General features: G+C 38.2%; 1 protein-coding gene across 2 annotated transcripts in view; it reads left to right on the top strand.

The window, feature by feature from the left end:
* Nucleotides 1-4606: 4606 nt before the first annotated feature.
* LOC130439814 (tumor necrosis factor receptor superfamily member 14-like) overlaps nucleotides 4607-16130 on the top strand; it is a 33851-nt gene continuing 22327 nt past the window's right edge. Inside the window, exon 1 of one of the 2 annotated variants that reach the window (XM_056772386.1) lies at nucleotides 4607-4806. The gene's annotated coding sequence lies outside the window, so the exon portion shown is untranslated. The remainder of the gene's footprint in view (nucleotides 4807-16130) is intronic. The other variant, XM_056772387.1, reaches the window with a different exon arrangement.

Here is a 16130-nt window from a genome sequence, read left to right on the forward strand (position 1 = left end):
AAAACTTTTTTTCCTGAAGGTGAATCAACAAAAGGGAATGCAGATGATTTTAACTTTATGCCCTGTGTCAGTGGCTTAGAAGAACAACTTTAGGAAAACCAGACAGTTGGTAGCTTGTATGAGGCAACACGTTACAAAACTCTACGTGTGTACAAAATTCAGAGATCAGCACTGTGAACCAAACCAAAGAAACCGATCTGTCTTTAAAGAGATGCCGATTTACATCCACCCCAGACATAACTCCAAGTAGCTCAGGATGTAGTAATAACGACAGAAGTCAAACTTTGCACTCCCCTCTTCCTACATCTGTGACCTCTTATGAAACACTCCTGTCTTCTGATGATGAAGTGGTCTTTCTGTGTCATGATGCTAACTCATCCTTTCACATGGTCTCTGACACACTTGTATACTCACCTGTGCATTTTAATTATGTGGTGTGACACATTTGTTGAAACCCTTGAGACCGAGTCAGGTTCAGTCTTCATTCCAGAAAACACATGTGCTGGTGGTCATATTATTAGAATATCAACAAAAAGTTTATTTATTTCACTAATTGCATTCAAAAAGTGAAACTTGTATAATATAAACATTCATTCCATACTGACTGATATATTTCAATTGTTTATTTCATTTAATTTTGATGATTATGACAGAAGATCTACCTCAGGCAACTGACTCCCAAGAGCCAACAAACAATGAGACATTCTTTGAAAACCCTAGAAACATGATTGAAAGTGAAACAGTTATAGTTTGCAGAGTTCACTCTGTTAATGATATGATTCAAGCTTTCTCAGACAGAAAATCCCAATGTAAGGTTGAGCAATATGCGTTTTTCAGGGCCGATACCGATTATTTCCATGTGAATTAGACCGATAACCGATATTTTGAACCGATATATATATATGGTGTAAAAACGTAAATTTATATAAAGTTAAGAACACAGGCTCTGAAACATTTGAATCATTTTTAATTCTGACTGAGAGATCTTAATCATAACACTTATATTAATAATAACAAAAGAAAAATATGTTCTGATGACTTAAACATTGCATACAATACTAGAACTATTCAATTAATCATTTTGCTCATTGGATTAACTAGAACAATTTGAATTTATATAATAAGTGTAAATAATTTAATTGCCTTCATAGCTTTATTGTGTATGTTATTGAAAAGACCGCAAATGTTTTCATGAAGCTATAACATTAAAAGCATATTTTAGGCACACTTAATTATTAAATTAGCCTATACCTTGAGTGTATTGTCGGCAAGACGGGCATTTAATCACACACATGTGTCTCTGAACATTTATGTGTATAAATAATTTGCGAACAATAAGTAAATCTAACATTTGTCCCGAGCAGCTTGAAATGCTGAGTCTGTGTGTGTGCACGCGCGCATGAGAGCGCTCTGATTGAAGACCGACGATTCAAGTTCTTTATGCTTTAAAATGGCTTGTATTTTTGACATCGCGTAACTTAAAATGACGTGCAAAACGCCAGCTCGATCAATTACAAGAAACGCGTTTGCAGAGTGCTGCTCGCTTACAGAGCAAAATCATTGGTATAATATGGATGTAAATTATATCTACATGATAATAGTGAGTAGGCCTACATCCTGCGGAACCTGCAGGAAACCCGCGAAGCTGCTCCTCGGTTACTTGCCTATTCAACTAGCACCTCCTATTCTGAAAGCACTGTCCCTTCCTTCACCAGAATCCAGTCTAATGAATCTGTTTCTCAATTACATTAGCCCAGCAGAGAAGGATGTTTTAAGTGAAGCACTTCAAGACTTCCAAAATGCTCACATGGATGAAGTCCTAAACGTTCTAGCAGTCACAACTACTCAATGCTTCCAAATGAAAACAATCTCCAGAAAATACTTGAAGAAATTCCACAGAAAGAGATGGTGCAGCAACCAGCCTACATAATAAAGTGCTGGCAACCAATTCTGCCAATTTGTGTTTGAATTTATCAATTCCTGTGGGCTCATGGGATAGAGAATTATCCCAAGTATCTGTCGCTGGGTGCTTCAGAATGTGGGTTTAACCAGTAAGCCATCCGGGAATTTCTCATCTACTCTTTTATGAATACCATGGTTTGGGTCATACTATCCCACATAGCAGACGGCCTCGGCCCAAATGTGGCATCAGGATGGCACTGCTGGCGCACTGCCGGCACTAGCATGCAACATGTCAGCCAATTGTGGGCCTTGTGTGGCACTGATGGTACTGGACGCATGACGACAGACAACAGTTGGGCCGATTGTGGATGGGAGGTGTGTGGCCCAAGATCAGTTTGGTAATTGTGGACCACATTTAAAATAAGTTGATTTACCATAAATAATTATAGAAATTTATGGATTTAGGCTTGGTAAGCCTTTTGAGAGAGAGACTTATATTGTGATCATCAAGTATATTTTGTCTACAACATTTAGGTACAAACCAAAACTTCTCTCTCTGACATGTACGGGCATACTCGCAGACACACATTATTATTATTGTCATATAATTTTTTACTATAATATATTATCAAAACGTGTACACTCTGCAAATAACATACAAAGCAATTATCATCTATTTTACACAGTAGTTTCCACATGATTTTAAAATAAAATTTGTTCATTTGTGGATTTAAGTTTAAGTGATTTATGGATAGTCTTAAATTCTGCTCAAAATATTTATAATATCAATGCTTTTCCACACAAAGGCAACTCAAAGTTTAACAGAAGTAATTTTCTCTCTACAGCTGCGAATCTCTTGGGAAAATAACAGTCAAATCAGGAACAGAAACAGATGAAACTGATTACAATGATGGATACTCTTGTGTATGGCCTCTAACTGCTGCTTTGTGTCCACTGTGTGTATTTGCTGGGATTATTGTGGTTGTTGTATTTATATAAACATATTTAAGGAGTTTAAGTTGAAGAGTGGGAAGAAATTAAAAAAAGTGATAAGCTTACTATTTTTCTAAGTCAGCTAAGTGTCCGGTAGTGTATGATCTAGTAAGGATGCATGATGATCTGGCCAAGCTGTGCTCTCTCTGCTTTACTCCTTGAAACTTTAGGTGAGCTCACGGGAATATTCTTGCTTATATTATGATCATGTGGACAGAAACATCATGAGTTCTGTTAAGATACTGAAATATATTTTGTCATGTGATGATGGGGGAAAAATACATTTCCTCATTTTGCTTCTGTAATTTCCTTAACTTTGTTTTCGGCTAGAGTTTAACAGACAATATACTACTTTGTGATATTTAGGTAAATTCCCAAGAATAAAAGAAATGAAAGATCATGTGTTATAAAACGAGCGTTGAGTGTCATATGATCTGCGTCACTCTCTGTGTTTGCTTAAACATGCTTCACAATGTCCCTCTTGTTCTTGTTCTGGTTTCCTGTAGCGATTGTATTCATCTGTACTTTTTTGTCTTTATCCAAGATTAGTACATAGGCCTACTATTTGTCCGCCTACTGCTTTTTGATTTTCTTTATAGTAAGGAAGCAGGCTATGCCATTTTAGATTCAGCCTGTGATTCATATTTTGAATTGTAATACTGTTGCTTACATGTGGTGATCTATAAAGAAAATAATTTAGAAACTGATGAGCAAAACCTGTTGTTTTTGGCTGCACCAGGCAAAGCTTATTTCACTTCTTAAGAAAGAGCGCTTCACGCAACTTCACGGAATGCAGAAAATGAGACCAGATGCTAGTTTTTGAATGGATATCAAAGGGTTTTGTTTCTCTAATAGACTCAATGAACTTAGTGCTGCCTGTGTATTTTCAGTAAAATCTCAGGTGGTGGAAAAGCTTCCGGGAGGTAGCAAATTAGCTTTTTATGGGGGAATCAGTGTAGTATATTAGTGAAATACATCCTATTGTTAAAATACTATATATTAAACATATAATGGGTGCTGTAATACAAAACTTGAGGTAAGTCATGTCCTGCAGCCTTTTAAAACATACATGACTGTGGTTCCTTCAGGCACGGCTGTGTCGCGTTTTATGAAACTTCACAGAGATTTAATCATTTTTTACTATTTATTAAATTACTTTTAAGGATTTAAACATTAACTTGTACTAGTTTGTTGTCATCACTTTAAAAGTGTAGATGTGATAAAGCAAAACGTCAGCTTGATCAAATGGTCAAGCTGAATATTATGTCCGAAACCCCAGTTTGCAAAAAACAGTAGGTGAGAAATACCCGGATGGTCTAGTACTGCCGCCAAGATTCGTGAGTTTGGATAGGATGGACACTTCTCTACCCCATGATGAATGAAACCACATTACTTGTAGTAATGTTGGATCAAGCCAGTTCAGTGAATGGCACTCATAGTAAAATATACAAAAACAGTATTATAAACACAGCGTAAAAAAATGAAAGACCTCTTTAATCGTCATCAACGAACAGAAAACATAAGTCTATTGAATTTCTAATTCATGTCATGTATCATGTGTCATGTCACTTTCAGTTGCACCTTCTTCCCATTTTTGAATCTCGCTTGTAAATTAACTTGCTTAATCTGGCCTACCAATAACCCATTTTTATTCAATTTTATTTGGTCTTTTTATGCTTATTTTCTGTATCCCTGAATACTGATCTGTTTTCCTCTGGTCTGTAAATTGTTTTTATATTTCTGTTGATGTGTTTTGCATGATTTATTTAAATGTAGAACACTTTGGTCAGTCTTGTTGCTTTAAATTGTACTCTGTAAAAAAAGTAACTTTCACTTTCACTTTTTTAATCGCTTGGATAGAGTATGCTACCGACTTACGAGACCACACAGACTGTCGCCGTTTAAAGAAATGTAAGTAAAAAACTATTTGTCTATGACAATTAAATCATTAAGATTACTTTCCTGTGGCTCGCGAGGAGCATAACACTAGCAATGCCAAGGTCATGGGTTGGTTGCCAGGGGATTCCACACAGTCAGTTGTATAATACAATGTAAAGTTAGTTGCTTTGGATTAAAGCGCCTGCCAAATCCATAAAAAAGTTACAAATATATACTGTATACATTTATAATATTAAATTACTTAAAAAGGAAAAACAATGAGTATAATTAACATAGTGTCTATAATTGTCTGGTGCGTCGATCCTAAACTAGCCTAAATCCAAGAGACTGCCACATTCTTGTAGTTCCAGTGGTTTAGTCTACGTTATACGCCGTTATGTCAACTATAAAGATCAAGAAATTCCGCTTTAAAAAGTGCGTGGGTACGTAACAACTTCATTTTGTGTCAGAAAACTGCGACGCACTGACTTTTGGACCAGTGGTGCACCCGGGAGATATGTGACGAAAGGAGATCATGAAAGGCAAGTGTTTAAACTAAACTATTTCAGTGTTTTTGTAACCCTGTCCCTGAGGCCACTTGCGCTTCGGGTGACGGTGCAGCAGGTTTTACAGAATATGAGCCCGATAAGGTGATATACGCTGTTCGCGGGGTCGCAATCTAGTTTATCTGTTCGCCAGTTTATTAAACTGTATGCTGATAACTCATAACTATTCTTTAATAAAATTAGCATATTTGTTATAATTAACACAACTGTGAGCGGATTGTTTGTTTGTGTGGTGAATCATTAAATGAGGGAGGAAGTGAGAAAAACGTGCAATGTATATAATTGTTTTAGATGATAAGAGATGAGAACTCCTGGCCAGACTTGTGAAAGTCAGGCTAGAGACACTGCCAGCAATCTATAAGTGCAACGGGTGCTGGATAAAACTGCACAGATGTTAATTGTTGATTGTTATAGTTTACTATCAATGTCAATAATAGGCGTAACTTGTATCATTGTGTGAATCATAGGCTAAGTTATTAGTGACGAGCATCAGAGTTTGATTTTAACCATTTATTTCAATATGATTTACTGTAAATCTTTGCCATGGGCTAAGTCATTCAAAATTAAACTAAATCAACATCTAAAGATTATACTTTTACAGGAGTGAACTTAATTCTACTTTAAACTGGCAATGTCTTTCCAAAGTTTTCAGGTATGATCAAAATACCAAACACGTTGCAGAACAGTCTCTGGTTGTAATTTACAGAAAGTACAATTCACATCTATGTTTAATTTAAATCTTGACACAATAAATGATTTAACAGGATAATACTGATGAAGAATCTTAAATTAAAAAATTACCAGCAAGTACAGGAAGAAATACTTTTTGCCACGCAATAATATCCACTAAACTGCTCCATTTACCCACAGCATGGGGAATGGAAAGATTTTTTTTTAGTCAGGAATTAGAAAATATGCCACACTGTAAAAAAACTCCCTGTAAATTGACAGTACTTGAAGCAGTGGTTTCAATCATTTACTGTAATTTTACAGGCTTGCAACCGTTTATTTTCATTTTACAGTTGTGCTGTAATTCCACAGTAAATTAATGGCAGTTATTTAGACTCGATTAGAGTAGATTCAACTTTATTGTCATTACACATATACAAGTACAGTGTAACGAAATGTAGTTTAAGTCTAAACAGAAGTGCATATAGCAAGTGCAGGATATACAGTGTGAATAAATGCAGAATTCAATATTAGGAAAATACTATACAATGGGCATGTACTATGAAAATACTTTACAGAAGGAATGTTCTATGACAATATGACAGTCGGTATGTACTATGAACAATATATACAGAAGGCTATATACTGTGAACATTAATGTACAGGTGGTTATGAACAGATAACAATATAGACTATACAATAGTGCAAGTGTCTTAAGTGTGCAGTAATTACAGACATTAGCTATTAAAGTTGAAGTGTAATAGATGAGTTAATGCGGTTATTAAAGGTACGGTGCAGTATATGAATTAATGCAGTTATTAAGGTTACAGTGCAGTATATGCGTTAATGCAGTTATTGAAGTTATAGTGCAATACATGAGTAGATACAGTTAATGCAGTTACAGTGCAGTAGATAAGTTAGTGTAGTTATTAAAGTTATGGTGCAGTAGATGTGTAAGAGCCATTCAGCCATTTTGTGGTTTATGGTGTGTCCAGTAGGGGTCATCGTTGTTAATTGAGAGCACCATATAGGTGGGAACCTTCCCTCAGGTGATAGGGGTTGCTGGGGGGAAGGTGAACACAGTTTTTTGACCGCTACGCTAGAATTTGTAGCACTTAAAGTAAGTCTTTGGAAAGGTGAAAGACTGGTGGATTTATTATTGACTGTTGTATGGATCTTGCTTGCATGAGCATTCTACCAACTTGTGTGGACATTCTATTGAAGCAAGTCAAGCGTGCGTATACTGAAACAAAGCACCGTCCGGCATCCCTCAGCTGCCTCAAGCTCGGCTTGGCAGCTTTACAAGATGAGTTTATGCAGTTATTGATGTTATAGTGCAATAGATTAGTAGATGTAGTTAGGCAGCTTTACAAGATGAGTTAATGCAGTTATTGATGTTATAGTGCAATAGATTAGTAGATGTAGTTAGTTACGCAATAGATGCAGTAATGCAATGTCAGGATCGGGAATCAAACTCGGGTCTTTGGCGTGACGAGTCCCCGACTCCACCACTGAGCCACAGGACTCAAATGATGGGGTTAACAGATAATTTATTATTACAAATGGGGATAAAACAAAGCAGGAAACACGATGGAAAAAAAAGGACTGACTAAACCAAGACTACAAAAACAAACACTAGATAAGAACACTGACTATACTTACGAAGACAAGGAACAAGGAACAAGGAACAAGGAACAAGGAACAAGGAACAAGGAACAAGGAACAAGGAACAAGGAACAAGGAACAAGGAACGATCTACAGGTACAACAGCAGGGACGAAGCACAACAGCTACAAACAAAGTACAAAGTACAATGAACCAGCACAGGACTATGAATACGAGGATGTTTTAAAGGGGAGCCAATCAAGAGGGAACTGGTGCCAGGGATTGAACTAATTAACACAAACTAGGAAACAGGAGGGTAGGAATGATGAGGCAGACCGGAGAGAGAGAGTATGTTGACAAATCGTCTCTCTCTCTCTCACATGAAACAAAGGATCCTGTATGATTCCACCTCAAGACCAAGAATTACCTAACAAGAAGAGGTGGAATCATGACATGCAATGGATGAGTTACAGTGCAATAGAGAAGTTAGTTTAATAACTTTAACTGTAATGCTGCTATTACATTGTTTACATTGCACTACAGGGCTGCCATGCATGACTGAACTGTACACACCAGTACTTCATGTTATCTGCTCTATCGGATTGTTTAAACATACATAGCATAATTTGCACTCTATACTGCTCACTTGCACACCAGGAATATTACACTGAATGCTCATTTGCACTAATGGACTACTCTCATAACTGCATAACCTCATCTACTGCACTGTAACTTTCATAACTGCATTACCTCATCTACTGCACTGTGACTTCAATAACTGCACCAACTTCTCTACTGCACTGTAACTCATCTATTGCATTACTGCATCTATTGCATAACTAACTGCATCTACTCATCTATTGCACTATAACTTCAATAACTGCATTAACTCATCTACTGCACTGTAACCTTAATAACCTCATTAAAGCATCTACTGCACTGTAACTTCAATAACTGCACTAACTCATTTACTGCACTGTAACTTCAATAACTGCACTAACTCATCTACTGTACTGTAACCTTAATAACCGCATTAACGCATCTACTGCACTGTAACTTCAATAACTGCACTAACACATCTACTGTACTGTAAATGTATAACTGCATCTACTCATGTATTGCACTATAACTTCAATAACTGCATTAACTCATGTACTGCACTGTACCTTTAATAACCGCATCAACTCACCTACTGCACTGTAACTTTAATAGCTAATGTCTGTAACTAATGCACACTCAAGTCACTTGCACTATTGTATAGTTTATATTGTTATCTGTTCATAACCACCTGTACATTAATGTTCACAGTATATAGCCTTCTGTTTTTGTTCATAGTACATACCAACTGTCATATTTTCATAGTACATGCCCATTGTATAGTATTTTCCTAATATTGTATTCTGTATTTATTCACACTGTAGATCCTGCACTTGCTAATTGCACTTCTGGTTAGACCTAAACTACATTTCGTTACACTGTACTTGTATATGTGTAATGACAATAAAGTTGAATCTAATCATCTAATCTAATCTAGTGCAGTTATTGAAGTTACAGTGCAGTAGATGAGGTAATGCAGTTATGAGAGTAGTCCATTAGTGCAAATGAGCCTTCAGTAATATTCCTTGTGTGCAAGTGAGCAGTATAGAGTCCAAATGATGCTATGTGTGTGTAAACAGTCCGGTAGAGCAGATAACATGAAGTACTGGTGTGTACAGTTCAGTCATGCATGGCAGCCCTGTAGTGCAATGTAAACAATGAAATAGCAGCAGTGGGGTAGTGGAATCAGTGGGGAGCAGAGTTCAATAACGAAACAGTTCTGGGAAAAAAGCTGTTTCCTAGTCTGCTGGTTGTTGCATGGAGGCACCTGAAGCGCCTAATGGAAGGCAGGAGAGTAAACAGTCTATGAGCGGGGTGAGAGGAGTCCTTGAGAATGCTCCGAGCTCGACGCAGATAGCGTTTCTTCTGGATGTCCTCAATGGAAGGGAGTGTAGTTCCTGTGATGCGCTGGGCTGTTTTCACCACCCGCTGCAGTGCCTTGCGCTCAGCAACAGAACAGTTCCCGTACCAGACTGTGACACAGTTGGTCAGGATGCTCTCTATCGTGCAGCGGTAGAAGTTCACCAGGATAGTTGAAGACAGTTGGTTCTTCTTCAGTGTCCTCAGAAAGAAGAGACGCTGTTGAGCCTTCTTGACCAGGCATGAGGTGTTGGTGGTCCAGGACAGGTCCTCCGAAATATGGGTCCCCAGAAACTTAAAACTGGAAACACATTCAACAGCCATCCCATTAATGTGGATGGGGTCATGTGTGCCTCCTTTCGCCTTCCTGAAGTCCACGATGATCTCCTTTGTCCTGTATGCAGTCTCATCGTTGTTGCTGATGAGACCAATCACGGTTGCATCGTCTGCGAACTTGATGAAGGAGTTTGGTCCATTCACAGGCCTGCAGTCGAATGTGAAAAGGGAGTAGATAAAAGGGCTCAGTACGCAGCCCTGTGGTACACCAGTTTTGAGGGTGATGGTGGTGGAGCAGATGTGGCTTAACCTAACAAGCTGAGGCCTGTTCGTCAAGAAATCCATAATCCAGTTGCAGGTTGAGTTGTTAATCCCTAGGATTCCAAGTTTGATGATTAGCTTGGAAGGGATGACGGTATTAAAAGCAAGGCAGAAGTCTTAAAACAATATGCGTGCATAAGTGTCCTTATTGTCCAGATGTGTGAGCACGGAGTGCAGCGCCATGGACACCGCATCATCTGTGCTCCTATTGCTACGGTAGGCAGATTGGTATGGGTCCAGTGTGGATGGTAGAGAGTCTTTTAGGTGTGACAGGACCAGCCACTCAAAGCACTTCATAACAATGGGTGTGAGTGCTACAGGGCGGTAGTCGTTCATTTACATTTACATTTCGTCATTTGGCAGTTGCTTTTATCCAAAGCGACTTACAGTACACTTATTACAGGGACAATCCCCCTGGAAAAAACATGGAGTAAAGTGTCTTGCTCAAGGACACACTGGTGGTGGCTGCTGGGATTGAACCAGTAACCTTTTGATTTACCAGTTCAGTGGTTTAAACCACTAGACCACCATCTGAACCACTGAACTTCAGGCATGTCTGGCTGGAATGTTTCGGAATGGGTACAGTGGAGGTGTATTTGAAACATGCTGGAACCACTGCTTGGGCGAGGGATAGGTTGAAGATATCCGTGAAGACCCCAGCGAGCTGCTCCGCACATGCCCTGAGTACGCGATCAGGGCCAGCAGCCTTGCGTGCGTTTATCCGGCTTAGTGCAGTGTAAACATCTGTGGAGTTTAGTGTGATGATTGGGTGGTCAGTAGAAGGAGTTAGCCTGGTGGCTGGTTCCTTTTTGTCTCTCTCAAAGCGTGCATAAAAGTCATTAAGCTCGCTTAGGAAGGCGGCATCTGTGGTTATGGGGATGGAGTGGTTGGGTTTGTAGTCACTAATGGCCTGGATGCCCTGCCACATGCGTCGAGGGTCAGAATTGGAAAAATGCTCATCTAGCTTGTAGCAGTGCTTGGCCTTTTTGATGCCCCTCTTCAGATTTGCCCTGGAAGTACTATAGGCCTGTGCATCACCTGATCTGAAGGCAGTGTTGCATGCTTTCAACAGGAGGCGCACTTCCTTGTTCATCCATGGCTTCTGATTAGGGTATATGGTGATCTACTTCTAGGCTGTGACACTGTCAATGGTGGTATTGATGTAGTCCAATACAAAGGAGGTGTAGCTGTCTACGTCCGTGTGAGAGCCACTGGTGGCCTGAGAAGCAAACATACTCCAGTCTGTGTGTAGAAACCTTTCCTGGAGTGTGAAGTCTGCCCCCGCAGGCCACACCTTGATGGGGTCTTCACTGATGGCTTCACACGATTAATGAGAGGTGAATACTTAAGGGTGAGGAACAAAGAAAGGTGATCAGATTGACCCAGGTGGGGGAGGGGGGTCGCGGCATAAGCTTCAGCCATGTTTGTATAGACAGGATCCAAAGTTTTGTTTCCTCTTGTGTCGCAGGAAACATGCTGGTGAAATTTAGGGAGCAATGTCTAGGTTAGAGTGATTAAAATCTCCCACAACAATAAATGCAGCCTCCGGGTGAGCAGTCTGTTGTTTACTGATGGCTGCATGAAGTTCTTTCATAGCAAGCTTGGCATCAGCATCTGGTGGAATATAAGCTGCCGTTATAATGGTGGAAGTGAATTCCCGTGGCAGATAAAACGGTCTACATTTAACCATGAGAAACTCAAGGTTAGTCGAGCAGTGTCTCCCGACAATAACAGAGTTCGTGCACCAAGCTTTATTGACATAAATGCACAATCCACCTCCTCTTGTCTTACCTGATTCCTCTGCCGTTCTTTCCGTGAGGTGTGAGTTGTAGCCCGCTATCTCAATAGCGTTGTCCGGTGTGCCACTGTGTAGCAGTTCAAAAGTATTTTGTTGTGTCGAATGGAGTCAAATCTCATCAATTTTGTTCACTAATGATCGTACATTAGCAAGGGAAATGCTGGGTAAAGAGAGCCGGTATGGTGTTAGCTTTAGCTTAGCTCTTAGCACTCCGCGCTTCCAGCACCTTTGTTTACGATCTCGACGCAGCCGGCGAGCACTTCCGCCCGGCCATGTGGGGTGCGTAGCATCGGGTGTTTTGGCGATCTCAGGGACAAGTTGAATGTTGCTGATATAACTTCTGGGAATGCGCAAACCGATATCCAAAAGCTCATGCCGGGTGTAAGATGTGAATGCACAACTGTTCTGAACGAACAGATGAGCAAGAAAAACACTATATAATTGCTTTACCGCAATTGTACAGTTCAAAAACAGTTTACAGTTTTACGGCTGTACTGTAATTTCACAGTAAAGTACTGGCAATTATATACCGCAATTGTACGTTTAAGTACAGTTTTCTGTTTTACGGCTGTTCTGTAATTTCACAGTAATGGCTATGTTAGTTTATATTTACTCTACTGCCCAGATAGAAAATAAATACCCTATTTCTCCCAGAGATGTATAGTTATATATTGTATAATTGGAAAAAAACACAAACACCAAGCAAATGCAAGTATTGTGTTTAATTGATGGTGACAATAAAATCTACTCAAATGTGGAAAAAGTAAATACAATTTCAAAAGAGGTGCCAAAAAACGATCAAAATAACATTCAGACAACAGAAAAGAACAACAAAAACAAAGTCACACAATACAACAGAAACATAAAAATACAATGGAAAATACGCAACAAATATTGTCAAACAATAAACTAAAAGGAACACATACTGTAAATAGTTACACAATACAAAAAAGACAGCAACACTAAACAAAGCACTAAATTCATGTATTACGGATTAAATTAAAACAATGTAAAGAAATAGTGCATAAAAATATAATAACAGAAATTAATAAACAAACTGAATAAACAAACAAGAGAAATTGAAGACAAAAAGTATGTTTACAGAGGTGCAAATATATATTAGTCAAATAAGTTACAAACAACACTGTAGAAAACAAAAACATTTAGATGAAACCCAGGTTAAGAAACTTTTTTCGACCTCGAGCTCAGTCATTTTATACTGCCTCTAGAATAAAAGCATAGAAATACAGAGTTAATAATATGATTAAATAAAATGCATAATAATTAGAGGCATTTCCAGGCTCTTAATGTAAGCGCTTAACAATAACAACAAAATTGGGAATCCTATTTTCCCATGTACAGCTCTCCAGTTCACTCTTTTGGCCTGGGATTTTTATTGCCACCTTCATTCACCAGACAATGTCTTCACATCCACTCGACCAAATAATCCAAAATCAAGTACCTTGAATGTTTGAAAACATGTTTTCAGTTTTAAGCCATATTACTACAACATGCTTTTGGAACTAATACTGATATTATGCAAATTACAGTACATACAAGACCAATTAGAAACATATCATTTTGAAATAGTTACAGATTTAGTTGAAATTGTACAGAAGTACAATGACCTGTTAAAAAATGTTAAAGAATGAAATAATATAGTCTTAATTTGTTTTCATTTTTGGTGGCCTCAGGGAGTCTGTCTTTGACTGGAGATGAGTCTGCTGTTCCACAAGATGCGCTACTGTCCTGTTATTTTGTTTCATTTTACTCTGTCAACAACATAATTTCAAAAATCAGAATACACTCATAGCTTTTAAATGAAATGTATTAAACAAACATCACTCTTTACCCAGACTGCAAGCACAACATCAACTTATTTAGACCCAACAAAGCGGACATTGTTTTCTACAAACAAAACTCAATCATGGATAAACTTTGGGAAAAAATGATTGCATGTGAACAATAAAAGCCAATCGAGTAGGAATTTGAATTACGGACTTCTGGTTCTTCTACTGGGAGGAAGCATTCTGGGAAATGAAGTCCTTTTCATAGACTGCATTTAACGATGGTTTCGCAAATCGACTACAACTTCCAAGATGCATGGCAAACTACATCATTGTATCTGCAAAGAAATCAAGCTTGCTCTATTAAGCACTGCAAATACTGGATCAGTGATTAAAATGCAGGCGAGGCAGTCGGCTCTCAATGCTCAAACTATACCATTCAGTCACAAAAAACACTAATACAAACAATATTACAAAATAATATAAAATAGTTTTTAATGATATAAGTGTTTATATTATATAATATCATATACATATTTCCCTTCTGAAAATTAGCTGTTGTATTCCTCATTTGACATAAATTGGTTTTGATGTGCCTGCTAAGGGTTTTCATGATAGTAATAATAGTATTACATTATTAGATATTATTATTGGCAGTTTGTTTGCTTTTAACTTTATGGCTAACCAAAACACGACCAAAATTAACTAAAACTAAACTACGTCCTTTTTATGGCAAGCCTAACTCAAACTCGGATGTAGCTTCTGGCTGACCAGACAAAAACGACCCTAATTCTGTTTCACACAGAGACTGTGAAAAACATTTTAAAAAATGCCAGAATTAAGACAGAATTTGATGCTTTATTTCCACCAAACAGAGGCGAGCTGTGACGTGATCTTGATTACCGCGCTGTTTTGAATAAGTGGGATGTGTTAAAAAATCCCCACACCCTCATGCTGCTTCTCACAGCGAGGCGGTAACACCCGGAGTGTCGCACCCGTGGGGGATGTGGGTGTTTTAACACACACAATTTTCCCGGTGAGAGGCTTAAACAATCACACTTTTTCTGCAGTTTTTCCGCAGTTTTGTACAAACGCATTGCAGAAGTCGCACCTCCGTTTCTCTGGCCGCTCTGTGTCTGCGCTCGATGCGGCTCTTCCTCTCCCCTCCCGCTCAAACAGGACGATAGTAACTTATGGTTATGTTTGTTTACGTCCCCCTCGTCCAGTTACTTTGAATGAGTGTTTTATCTTTCGAAGTTTTAAAATAAGCTTGATATGTGTTTGGGAAGATGTTCGTCTGTTTTGTTGATATGTCGAGTGTTTTCTGAATTATATTTCGTTTTTTAGACTAATGCTAATTGCAAATTGGGATATTGTTCTGAAGCTAGCTTAGCTAAACTCGGTTGTTTATGTGGCATGCAATGTATAAAGTAACTGTGTTGAAGAAGGCAGGGAATTGACGAGGAGGAGGGACAAATTGTCCTTGTTAAGCAGTGTATTTATGGGTTTATTCCCAGTGCTATTGATTTTGAAATTTTGAGCATTGTTTTTTTGATTAGCTAAAACTTTTGTGGATACTTAACTGTTATGTTTGTACCTGTTGAAGAGCAATGAAAGAAAAGTGTATATAATGTTAACGTTTAAAAACAGTAAATTGTTACATTATTTATACCACCAGAAAAAAAGCTTTCTTGTTTTTTGTATCTCCCCTTTTCAAGGCGCAAGTAAGCAAACTTTAGCAGTCACAGTCCTGTCAGACCCATGTCACTATCAAGCTTACCACTGTCTTTACCCCTCGATATTTTTAAAAGTATTTCTGATTCATTACCAAGTCTACTGTTGTGTATTTTCATGACATTGTTTTGACTTATTTTCTGTGTGTTCCGAATGTGTCATTATACTTTTCTAGTATCACTCATTTAAATGGGAAGCTTTTTATATCTCTTATGTTAAACCTTTTGTGCCGTTCTGTCATTGCATTCATTGTTTCCATTGTTAACAAACAAACAAACCACATCCACCCCCCGCACTTTTAATAGGCTTACTACGCCCCTGCCTAAGACTGAGCTATAACGGCTCTGCGCGAAAATTCCGAGCTGAAAATAGTTTGTAATCGTGTCGTGTCGAACCAGACACGTGAAAACATATCTGTAACCATTTCAGACTGAGCTTAGAACGATTCGGCGAGATGGTGGAAAAGCGCTCAAAGGCATATAGTTTTTTCACATATGACAGTATAAAATCTTATTCAAACTAACAACTCTTTATTATAAAAGCATTATAATAAAACCATTCATTAAAATGATAATCAAAGCCCTGTAATATATTTCATGATTTAAAAACATATTCCCACACTGGTATACATGATGGAGTGTTGTAG

Source organism: Triplophysa dalaica, chromosome 18 (assembly GCF_015846415.1).
Source record: "Triplophysa dalaica isolate WHDGS20190420 chromosome 18, ASM1584641v1, whole genome shotgun sequence".
Taxonomy (NCBI): domain Eukaryota; kingdom Metazoa; phylum Chordata; class Actinopteri; order Cypriniformes; family Nemacheilidae; genus Triplophysa; species Triplophysa dalaica.